This window comes from Homalodisca vitripennis, chromosome 1 (assembly GCF_021130785.1).
Source record: "Homalodisca vitripennis isolate AUS2020 chromosome 1, UT_GWSS_2.1, whole genome shotgun sequence".
Lineage (NCBI taxonomy): Eukaryota > Metazoa > Arthropoda > Insecta > Hemiptera > Cicadellidae > Homalodisca > Homalodisca vitripennis.
In genome coordinates, this window is record NC_060207.1 from 191466665 (window position 1) to 191479597 (window position 12933).

Below are 12933 nucleotides of genomic sequence, written 5' to 3' on the forward strand. Positions count from 1 at the left end.
CCTCATTCTAAACATTGGTAAACTAATTTAGCTTTAATTTCTTGATTTCAGTCGTAATAATCTAAATTAAATATTGTTGCTTTCAGGTAAAATGAGGAAGAATCAGAAATGTGCTCAAGTGTAGAGTATCTTGTCTTGAAAACACCAGAATGTGATCAAGTATGCTCTCTCGAAGCGGCGACATAGCGTGAAACAAGCCCTGTAAGTAAACAATTACAACAATCATTCTTACGTTTATTTTATGTTCAATCAAGGTAATTGGGAAGATTGGGAAAACTCGGCGAAAATAACGGAAACTTGAGACGAAACAAATGTTTGGTTTGACGGTTGGTACCATCAAACTACATTTTTGAATGCGAAAGACGTCTGAGCTCGCTCATCTCTTTTGGCCCTTTTGTTTCATGTAGAGAATTCCGCATTATTGACTCAGAGACTCCTAATTGTAATTCGTTATACAACCAATACAAATACAAATTTAAAAGTTCACTAGAAGACTGCAAATGATCTCACATAACGAAAACAGCAAGCTATAAGAGTCAACATTGTATATTTGGTACAGGGTTAGCTTGAAATGTCCACAAAATAATTATATTTTCATTCTTAAAACCCACATATCGGGCCTTGGCCTTAAAAATAACAACAATCAGTACATTGATAACAAAACAAATTTCCTCAGCGTCTCTGAAGTAAGTTATGATAATTTGGAGAAATCATCCGAAGAAAAAATACTACTAATCCTGTACAACTGGCCTAGGAAATATATTTTATATGAGACACAACATCTTCTAATTATTATTACACACTACCTACATAGGTATGTCATATTATAAACTGCGAGAAAAGTTTATGAGTTGAAATGGTGTTTAATTGGACCGTTTTCACACCGTCACTTACAACCATAACTGAAAGTATTATGGTCTGACATACGGCTTTGACATCTGATAACGCACAAATGTCTAAAATATGTATGCTAAAAGCCAATAATTCGCCTACATGCACTTTCGGTTAGTTCCTTTGAAATTTCTGTGATATGTAACAAGGTAGAAGCACGCCACACCACGACTTCGCTGAGATTGCATACAAAACTTGAAATCTATAGCATTTTATTCTCAAGATGTCCTGGAAAACAGTGAGACACAGAGACCATAATAAAAAAGGAGTCGATATGAAAATGACTTATAGTATATCTAATTCTTCATGCGATATTTAAAGCCTACGTATGATAAAAATTCTCTACATATCTTGCCACATGATGCATTCAGTTTTTCGTTTATTAAATTAGGTTTCATATCAGTGTTTAAATAATAAAATTCTACACACCAAGTCACTAAAAATTAAGTAGTATAAGTTAGGATTTTTAGGTTGCATCTGTTAATGTCACACGATCGAATATCTTATAGGTGTGTTGATTTTGTTTAAAAATGTATTTATTCTCGTTGTGATAATGGTTACCCACAAGACTAGTGTAAAATATTCGTCAACGCCCAGCCGAATTCCATTGAGTATACATTACTCTTCATGTATAAATAGTACAATTTCAAATCTTCAGGTAATTTCGTTTTCGAGATATCATGCGAACAGACAGACAGATATACAGATAGCAAGAATCAAAGCTTCGCTTAAGCTCAGCCAATCATTAACATTCATATCGTATACTGCAAGGGGTTCTGTCTTAGATTACTCCGCAAAATCTTTGAACCAATATACAAGAATACAACAGATTCTAGGAGAATAGGCTAGTTAGAATTTTGTTGCATACGTCCTTGTTGATTGTGATTTTATTGGGATAACGTTTACTATACTGCCATTTTGTACTTTACAATACTTATCTTATATCACCTCTCTTACACACTTTTTGGGAAGAGAGGTTGTTTCCATTTGCTGATGCTAGAAAGAATTGTTGATTGTCACCGAGACTAAGAACTATGCAGAATAAATAACTAACAAAATAACGATATAAGGAATAAGAGGTGCTGGAAATACATTTCATTGCCTAGTAACAACGTTGTCAGTGTCAGGTTAAGGCAAGAGACTTATTATATTTATATGAACCTCCTCAATGGCCACCGGATCTTCTTGTTTCTCACGAAAGGACAAACCTACTTTGGAACTTACTGTATATAGGCTGACAGACACATTTATCCCAACGACGCATCATCAAGTTTACAAAAGGGATTTCTCAGCCCCATTAAGCCTTTTCTTTGTATATTCCCTATAGGGGATTTTATAATACTGTATGAAACCATCTTAAAATCTTATTTGAGGGGTTTTGAAGAAAATTACTCATCCTCGACTAAGGATATAATATGCAGAGTAGGCTACACCACGTCTCATGAACGAGATTCCCTGATGTTGGATACTTATTAACTTCAAGTCTACAGCGCTTTTCATTCTAAAAATGTTCAGGGGACAGAGGGACTTAATGAAAATCTTACACAAAAAGAAATATCTCCCGTCAGACTAGATATAAATTGGGTCAGCCTACTGAGTAATGGGCTTTAATAACGCTTAGTCCAAAACCCATGGATGAAATGAATAATTTAGAACTCATTTTGTCTATGTAGTGAAACCTACATCGCCGCTCGCACACCCACAGCAAACCATCAGGGAAGCGCGCGCCCATGGTGGCGAACGGGATGCCGGAACAAAACTAACTAGGTGAAAATAAGAACACCGTGGTCAGTATACTCAGGTTCATTCACTAAGACAATATAACATAGGCCTATCCAGTCAATATAAAAAGGTATATAATTATACTAAAATAAAAAAAATAAATAAATAAAAGTGCCTGCAGTAGTATACCTCAAACAATCCTCGTCAGGTGCACCTGCATACAAAAATTAGAAACGCCATAATTTGAAACAAGAAATGCCAATTCCACCCGGTATCCTTCGGCTAAGGGCGGGCTCCTAATGAAATCCAAGTAATGACTAAATAATATCTAAAACTAACTTAAAATTAAATAACAAAATATAAACTATATAAATGGCAACAATAACAATATCACAGGGTATCACAGATGTTGACTGGTAGAAATGTCCATCATGGTGGCCGTCCTTCAGTAGAGCGCAAAAGCGAAGGTTCTCTGCGACCACGCATGATGGAGAGATGACAGGAGGAAACAATTCATCACTTGGACCTCATCAGTGAGGGGCCGTAAACTTAGCCGCACATGTCAGAAGGAGTACAGCTCAGCAAAAACAAAATAAACACTTAGTTAAAAACAAATTTTAAATTGGGAGCTACTCCTAACTAGTACACCACGGCTCGGAGTCTCTACCACTCTACCGGAAAGGCCAACGCCTTCAAAAGGTCAGTGGGCTCTGCAGCCAATAAACCACACACATACACTATATAAAACACACATGAGCCGGGGAGATATAGGCATTGAACCGGCTCAGACTCCCCCCCCAAAAGGAGGAACTCCCCTCTGTTAATTTCTTCAAAATGAAGAACCAAACGAAATGCCCTCTCCCCCCCAAAGGTTGAAGAAATATAAACCGGAAACCCTGAAGTCTGCAGAAGGGAAAACCAAGAAAATCCAGTTGGAGGAAAGAAATCACTCCAAGAGTTGCGTGGGTACAAAGAAGAAAACAGGAACCTTGATCAGGAAGAAAGAGCAGAGGTGATCAGGGACTCTGGACCTAAAACCCTCCCGCACAGACTAAAGAGAAATCACGGATGACTCCGGCAAGGCTTCAGATGGGATATGTGCGCCTTCCTGAAAATCTTCTCGGACTGAGGATCTCCCAGTCGGGCAGTCACCGGAGTCAGAAACTTCAAGATGCGGTGGGGACCAGTCCACCTGTAGCAAAGTTTAGCAGCTCTTTTATCCACAGCCGAACTGACCTGGGTGAGCCTTGCAGTAAACTAGATCCCCCACCTGGAAGGGATTGGCAATACGACCTCGGTTGTACTTCCTCCTTACTAACTCCCTAGCCCGAATGAGATTCCGCCTGGCTGCCTCCAAGTGGCTTTCACATCGGGAGTACCAGGAGGTGGCAGAAGATCGCTAATTTTCCAAAGGTTCGCCAAAGGGTTGTTTGGCGGAAAGCCAAATAATAACTCGAAAGGTACCGCCTTGTGACTTTCATGCTGGGCCGTATTAAAGGCAAATTGGATCCAAGGTAGTTGTTGATCCCAGGTGGTCCTGATTTTCCGCATGAAAGGCAATGAGAGCAGATCGAAGATTGCGATTAAACCGTTCGGCATGAAAGGCTGAGGATAGAAAGGGGAAGTAGTCACATGGCGGATTCCGTGCCCAAAGCACATTCTTTTTAAAGATATTGGAGACAAACTGTGAACCATTATCGGAAAACTAAGGTGGCGGGGATTCCAAAGTGTTGAAAAAAAAAAGGTTACGAAGTGCTTGCACCGTGAGCTGCGCGGTAGCACTCCGCAATGGGAACAACCAAACAAACTTGGAGAAGGCATCCACACAAACAAGTAGGAACTTATTTCCGGACTTGCTACGCGGCAGAGGCCCAACATAGTCAATGAAAACCTTCTTCTCCAAAGGTTTTTTTCCGCCACCTCAGATGACAAAAAGACCCAACTTGGTATTTTGAGCGGGTTTGCTTAGCGAGCACAGTTCACAAGAACGTACTCGAGCTGCAATATCCCGGTCCATACCTTTCCAGATGAACTGATCCCTAATCTTCGCGATGGTCTTATGAATTTCCTAGATGTCCGCCCACAGGAGAAGAATGAAAATACTGAAAGACCATCGGTACAAGAAAGCTTGGCAGCACTAACTTAGGTTTTCTCCGCTGCTTGTCACGGCAGCATAGAGCACCTCGGTACAGAAAATAAGGAGGGTGGGCACCTCCGTTTTTAAGCTCATTGATGATAGCAGTCAGCTCGGGATCCTTAAGTTGGTGTGGAACAATGTCCGAAAATGCCAGAGGAAAGTCTAGGAGCACGCCACAACATGGCGGCTCTGATAAATTCTGGTGGTCGTTGGGTAAGTGATACATGCGTGACAGAGTGTCCGCTATGATATTTTGGGTGCCTCGCACGTGCTGCACTGTGAACTTAAGGGCAGAAATTTGGACTACCCAGCGACCAATCTTTCCGAGCTGACGGGGTGTGGGCAAGGAGCCAAGAAAGTGCCTGGTTGTCGGTTTCCAACAAAAATTCTCTTTATGTTCTAGGTAACGCCTGAACTTGTTAATTCCAAACACACGACAGCCCAAACATTCCAGCTCATAAACAGAACAACTCTTCTTCTCACAAGGGGTTAACGTGCGTGAAGCATAAGCTATGGGCTGCCGGATACCATCTACTTCTTGCGATAAAACAGCAGCAACGGCTAAGGAGGAAGCATCAGTTTGCAAGACGAACTTACGACTGAAATCAGGCATAGCCAAGACTGGAGGCTGCATCACTGCCTCTTTCAGCTGCTCAAAAAGCAGTCTGTTGCGCTTCACCCCACTCAAACTTGGCACCCTTTTTCCTAAGAGAGTTCAGAGGGGCCGCCACTTCAGCAACATTGGGGATGAAACGACGATAAAAAATTTATCATTCCTACAAAACGGGCAATCCCCTTGGCAATCCTTAGGAGGAGGAAACTCCCTGATTGCCTGGGTTCTCTCTGGATCAATACAAACACCTCGAGAAGAGACAAGATGACCCAGAAACGATATTTCAGGCTGAGCAAAACTCACCTTTTCAGGATTGACGGTAAGGCCAGACTCTCGCAGCCTAATTAGAACTTCCTCTAGATGAGTCAAGTGCTCCTCATAACTCTCACTGTACACAAGCAGGTCATCCAGATAGTTGAACACGAACTTAAATTTGACATCATGAAAGATAGAATCCAGGAGTCTGGTGAGTGTCTGGGCCCCCACAGCCAAGCCCATTGGCACTCGGGTGAACTGGTACAAATTCCAAGGCACACAAAAGGCAGTGAGAGGTCGAGACTCGTGTTTTAGAGGAATCTGATGGTATGCCTGATTTAAGATCAAAAATGGAGAAATACTTGGCCTTACCAAACCAGTCGAAAGCAGAATGCAAATCGGGGAGAGGCACGGAGTCAATTTCTATCTGAGCATTGAGCTTTCGATAATCCAGGACCAATCTGGACTTCCCCATTAGGTTTCGGCACTAGAAACGCTGGACTGGAAAAAATTTGAGCAAGACGGCTCGATTACCCCACTCTTAAGTAAATCATCAATCATATTTCTCAGAATTTCCATCTTGGGCGGAGCAAGTTTATATGGATGGGAACGTACAGGACGGGGTGTCTGTAAGAACGAATCTCGTATTCCAAGAGATTGGTCGTGCCCAGTTTGTCAGTTAGGACTTCAGGAAAACTGGAACAGATCTGCCTTATGTCCTCAGCCTCTTTCGGCGTAAGATGTCCTAGTTGGTCAGGAGGAGTCAAGCTCTTATCTTCCATCTCTAAGGCAGCAGTCCCACGAGACTCAACATCTGAAAAGGGAACGAGCACCGCCTGGCGAAAGCAAAGAAAACCATGACTGGAGGCCAAATCCAAAATCATGCCAGTTTTTCCGATAAAATCTGCTCCCAAGATGAAAGGAAAAGTCAGGTCCTTAGCCACCAAAAAGCTCCAATCCCAAGAGAAATAATTAATTTTGATGTGAATCTGGGCACTACAGATAATAGGTAAAGGTGGTGCGTGAAGCAGTCCAGCAGATAAGTGAACTAGGCTCAACCTGCCGTATTAGCCCAGAGGATTTTAGATCTTCAAAAAAACGACAAAGAAATCAGGCTGCGTGCTGACCCAGAATCAACCAGGGCCTTCTGCACCACATTCCCCACAAGCACATCCAGTTGTGGGCAGGTTTGAGCGGGCAGCCCTTACTCCCTGCGCAGCCAGAGCAGCAACCTCCCCTCTCGGCCAACGATGATAACTGTCCCCAAGTCTATTTCTTTCTGTTTTCTTTCTGTTCTGTATTAAACCAGCTACCCTTTTACCATCAAAATTAGGTACATTTTTGCCCTCAAAATTACCTTTACGGCACGAGTCGGGCTTACTCGTCCGCAAGCTTACTAGTTTTTTTTATTTAAGTGGACAAAACGGTCTAATATGTCCCACTTGCTTGCAGCCATAACAGGTAGGAGGCTGCCTACGGGAAGGAGCAGCTGCTGGCTCAGACTGCACCGGAGCATGGACCGGCCCCGGAGGCAAGTGAGGAAGATGCCTCGACATGGCCTCCCTTATGATCATCCGCAATCCTGAACCCCTCTAGAGATGATGGAGAGGCGGTCCAAATCCGCAAAAGATGCGGGACGGCTACAAAAAATCAAACGGGAGCGTTCTTCAGGTTTAATGCCCTCCAAAATAAGGCTCACCAACTCTGTTTCGCTCAAGCTCAAGCGCAACACCCGGGCTACATCCCGTATCTCCCCGACAAAATGGCTCAACGTCTCGTCTGGGTGCCTGAGGACGGTAAACGCGTTCCACCCGCAAGCGCTCCCTAACCCGAGCAGGTACAAAGAACTCCAAGATCTCGGCGTGGAACTGGTCAAAAGTGGCACCTCTCTTAAGGCAGTCTAGAAGGCGATCAAAAAGCGGCCTTAAGGAAAACTGCGCTAAAATCTGCATAAGCATGGCATATCTGTCATACCAGGAAATTCTTTTAGCTTAAAAACTTCCAGAAGGAAATGGATAAGTAAATTAGTGTCAAGCCCATCAACTCTGGGGAAATGTTGTAAAACACTCCCCAAAGGATGGGGCAGTTTGCCAAAGCTGGAAAAAGAAGGCAGAACTATAGATGATGCCTCACCAGCCGCTTCAGGAGGGCCACTACCCATCGGAGACATAGTAACTCTGGGAGGCTCGAAAGAAAGAGCCGGTGGATGGTTAGCAAAGGTAATGGTAGTGGGAACCTCCGTGGGAGTGACAGCGGTAAATAGTACCCCTTTCTCTTTCACCGAGCGCACCTCACTCAAACCATCTAAGGCTTGTTTTAATTTTGTTACTACTGGCCGAAAAAGCCCAACTTTTAATATCAGAGTCTAAAACTAGGAGCTGACATAAGTAAAAACTATTCTGTCACGCCAATGTAAAAGCTGAGATGCCAATCTAGCCTTTGCTGACCCGGACATGGGAAGTGACTCAAAATTAATGTCGTCTTCTAACTCTTCCATTCCGGGTCTTACAAAACTCAAATTCAGTATTAATTTGGAACTCTGCATTCCAGCTGCGGTCCAACGCTATACAAGCCCGTAATTGAGCTTCTTAATGCCCTCACATCTCCCTCGGGCTTCTGTCCTCTCGCCAGGACCTCAAAAACCAACTCGGGCTTGCGCAGATGTTCAGGCACCAGGGAAAACGCCATACCAAACAATTAAGACAAAATTAAATACAACAAAGCGTACGCAACAATTACTTAGTAACCTAAGTGGACTCAACTCACAAAGGGCTTACACTGACGAGGTCCAAGTGAAGAACTTAATACCTGCCACCTAATAGAAGGATACCCTGCAAATATACACTAACCACAACCTACAAACACAGAAGCAAAATATAAACAAAACAACACATTGATAGGGGAGAAGTAGAGTACAGTTAGATAAATTTAGCGGTTAAGCAATTTAGAGTCCCCTTGCTCCCTGCAAAGGGAAAGTCTGCAGGAAGCAAGACACTAAACCAATTCCACCCGGTATCCTGTGCTAGGGCGAGCTCCTAATAAAAAAAAGTTGTGTACTCTGACCTCCCCCTACCTAACACTAACCTACACCAACAAACAAAACCCAGAACTGAGAGACAGCTGAGAGAGCAGCGAACCACGCTTCTGCTACCATTGAAACCTACATCGCCGCTCGCACACCCACAGCAAACCATCAGGGAAGCGCGCGCCCATGGTGGCGAACGGGATGCCGGAACAAAACTAACTAGGTGAGGAGAAAATAAGAACACCGTGGTCAGTATACTCAGGTTCATTCACTAAGACAATATAAACATAGGCCTATCCAGTCAATATAAAAAGGTATATAATTATACTAAAATAAAAAAAATAAATAAATAAAAGTGCCTGCAGTAGTATACCTCAAACAATCCTCGTCAGGTGCACCTGCATACAAAAATTAGAAACGCCATAATTTGAAACAAGAAATGCCAATTCCACCCGGTATCCTTCGGCTAAGGGCGGGCTCCTAATGAAATCCAAGTAATGACTAAATAATATCTAAAACTAACTTAAAATTAAATAACAAAATATAAACTATATAAATGGCAACAATAACAATATCACAGGGTATCACAGATGTTGACTGGTAGAAATGTCCATCATGGTGGCCGTCCTTCAGTAGAGCGCAAAAGCGAAGGTTCTCTGCGACCACGCATGATGGAGAGATGACAGGAGGAAACAATTCATCACTTGGACCTCATCAGTGAGGGGCCGTAAACTTAGCCGCACATGTCAGAAGGAGTACAGCTCAGCAAAAACAAAATAAAACACTTAGTTAAACAAAAATTTTAAATTGGAGCTACTCCTAACTAGTACACCACGGCTCGGAGTCTCTACCACTCTACCGGAAAGGCCAACGCCTTCAAAAGGTCAGTGGGCTCTGCAGCCAATAAACCACACACATACACTATATAAAACACACATGAGCCGGGGAGATATAGGCATTGAACCGGCTCAGTAGATATAAAGTTTTGTGCAAATTATATGTTTTTGAGATACTTGTGGATAGTTACAACACATATGTTATTTGGTTTTAATCAGTTTATTTTTCGATTTCCTCATTGCCATGATGTTACCTATAAGACTAAATTAATTGTAAATATGTTCCCCAAATCTAATGGAGGTACATGCACTATTATCAAACTTAATAGCCCCTATGTAGAAATGAAGCTTTCTGAAAAAATTTAATGTCTATTGGTCAGTTCGTTCTCGAGATATAGTGCTTATAGAAAAACAGGCGGACATTTTTCCAACCTAACTCGGTTAATAATTAGCCAATACATACACACTGAGGTCCCTTTAGTAAGTAACTGACTGTGCATGGTGCAGTTCATGTGTAGTCTCTCCATTTTGAGCTTGATCGTTTTTCTTGGATTTTTCTTAGATCTCTTCAGACGAACACGACTCCACATTCCAGGAGTCAAGTCTGTGACAGCATCAAATTTCAGACGCTTCACTAAGAAAATGTCCTGGAACTCAAGATTCACACGAATCCTTCCCTGCTTCATATTGAGTTATTAAATTTACTAACTGTTTTTCATCCAAAAAGTTGCTTTTCGTAATATTAATATGTTTCCAAAAATGTCACGTAGTCTACGTAACGTAATGTTGCTTTCGCTTCTTTATTAAAATATCGTTACTCAAAAGTTGAGAAATTAACTTTAATTAATCTATATTTCTGTTCAAAGATTCTCGTGGCGTAGTCCCAAATCTAACAATACACGAATTGCCTTGAATTGTTTATTATTCTCGGCACTTTTAAGCATACATAGCTTATCACCACCTTTTAAGTAAATAATGAATATGAGAATATGACAGAGAACACAATAATTCAGAGTCAGCTATTATACAGAGTGGCAACCATTAGATCAGCTTTCCTTAAAAGGATAACAGAATTTTGAAAATTTCCCATTGTTATATGTTACAAAAGGTATAAACACAAAATTTCGAGCATTGGAATGAATCCTCTTCGTCAGGTGGAGGAGGTATTAGTACATACAAACATAACAGAAAGAAAAAAAAGAAGGAAAGAAAAGGGTTTAAACATACTCAAAAGCTGCTTGGAGTCCAGTTTCGAGCACGTCCCACTAGTATAGGTAAAAGGGAGATACCTGACGACCGATTTCTTTTTTAAGAAAATTTCCTCTCTCAATTTCAAGAAATAACCATGTTGTATGCTTTCACAACGCTAAGTGGCACTTGCCCTTCGGTTGACGTATACTCAATACCAATCCATCCCAAAAGAATTTGAGAGAAACCAAGAGTAAACATGGATTGTGTTATCTATGGCTAACTACAAAGCCAATGTGCATCGTGTAGCAGTATCATTAAAGTCTATAGATCCTGGTTGGATACAAATAGGTTATTATGAGATAATTATAAAATTGTCATAACAGCCTGAGTTTTAGCGAAGCCTATCACTAGTGGTGCTGGGAAAATTTCTGTCTGTCTGTTGTCCGCACGAAATCTCGAAAACGTACTAACCTATTGACTTGAAATTGTTCATGAAGCTTCAAGGACATACATATATGAGAAAAACTGATTTCAATATGATGATATGATCACTATGTATCACTAAATTGGATTTGACTGAACGTTAGTGATTATTTTTACATTAGTCTTATGAATAACTATGATGAAAATGAAAAACAGCTACGTAAACTAAATTTGTCAAAAACTGTGTACAATATTATAAGAATTTAGCAAGTGAAACGATCAAATAAAAAAAGGCTGGAGTCAATTTTAAAAGTTGGTGACAATATCTGACTTCAGTGGTCTCTTACGTTATAGTACTCTCACTACATTTTTGAACTTTTATTCTAATACCGCTGTAAAACCTAACTTACCGAGCATAAATGTAAATTTATCATGTGGCAAGATACCTCTAAGAAGATTTCATCTGTACACTTTTCTACATAGACAAGAATGAGTTCCAGAATGTGCATGTACAACCATGGAATTAGGCTTAGCGCCATTGATACCTATCAGCAAGTAGGCAAACACAACTTCTCTTTTGTCTGCCGGGAGGATGTAAAAATGTTTTTTATATGAATTTATTCACAGGACATGTAGAAAATGAAATGAGCAATGTAGATTTAAAATCATGTGTTGTGGTGTATTCTTTCCTTTTATGGCAATGAGAAAAATAATTTTCCTCTAAGATAGTCAATGAACGCATACACTTGAACGTATGATGAATCCATTATAGTAACTGTGAAAATCCAAGTATTCATATAACCTTGAACATATAAATTTAGTTAATTTTAATGGAAAACGCAATTCAATTATAAAATAAACAAATTTGAAATGAACAAGTACTGTGTTACTATTTAAGAATTCTAAAAATTGAATGAAAAGTAGAGGCTACGCGTGGTTTAGGTCCAATACATTCTTGTATTAATCTTACATTATGTTTTGAAATATTAAATTATTTGTTTCTAAAAGATGTGGGGTATTACAGAAACGTTCTAAAAACTTAACCTGACTTAAATGTGAACTTATGACATAAATGTAATCTCACAGCATTGCTCATTTTATGTTACTATTACGTAATGTTTCGTTTCAGACTTTTGGCTACACATCGACGTGACTTAGCAGAAGAGAGGAAAACAAGACGGCAATGTTAGAAGACACATTAAAATTATTTACTAATAAAAGTAAAACTTACTCTACATGAAACGTTGATTGTATATCTGAAATGTTTTTAATATGAATGTATTAAAGGAAATATTATCCTAAAACGAATTTCAATACTGTTATTCCTGTGAAGCGTAGCATTTAATGTTTTCAGTTTTGAATAGGATATTAAACTACTTTACAAGGACATAAGCATATCCACAACCACTATTGTAGACAAAAGAAAAAGGTAAGAATCTTGGTTATGCGTACCGATAAGAATAACCTTATTATTTTAAGTTTGTGTGTTTTAAATTCACTATAATTTCACTATTTTAATTTAAGAAAAAGAAATAAATAATCTTAGTTGATTGAAAATTGAATGAAACTGATTTGGGAAAAAATTGTAATAAAATCAGTTTAGGAACGTAGCTAATGTTTTTTCCAAGATTCTTTAAAATTCAAGGTTCAATGAAGACATATATATCGTTTGAGACATATTAAGTCATATATTTCATTGTAAAATATCTATATGGCTATAATAAAATGTAGTGTTGATATAAAAAGACTGCTTTGCAGCAACACACTATAACCTATTATGTTTACATGAAATACAAACACCCTAGTATCGTTTTGTGTAGTGACCCCTTATGAAGTAAGA

At 40.0% G+C, this 12933-nt stretch overlaps 1 long non-coding RNA gene across 1 annotated transcript in view; it reads left to right on the forward strand.

Annotated features, from left to right (window-relative positions):
* The window catches only part of LOC124355964, a 32195-nt gene extending 19871 nt beyond the window's left edge, over window positions 1–12324 (forward strand). The window contains exons 2-3 of the long non-coding RNA XR_006921773.1: window positions 87–201; window positions 12223–12324. This is a non-coding gene — a long non-coding RNA (uncharacterized LOC124355964). The remainder of the gene's footprint in view (window positions 1–86; window positions 202–12222) is intronic.
* Window positions 12325–12933: the final 609 nt, after the last annotated feature.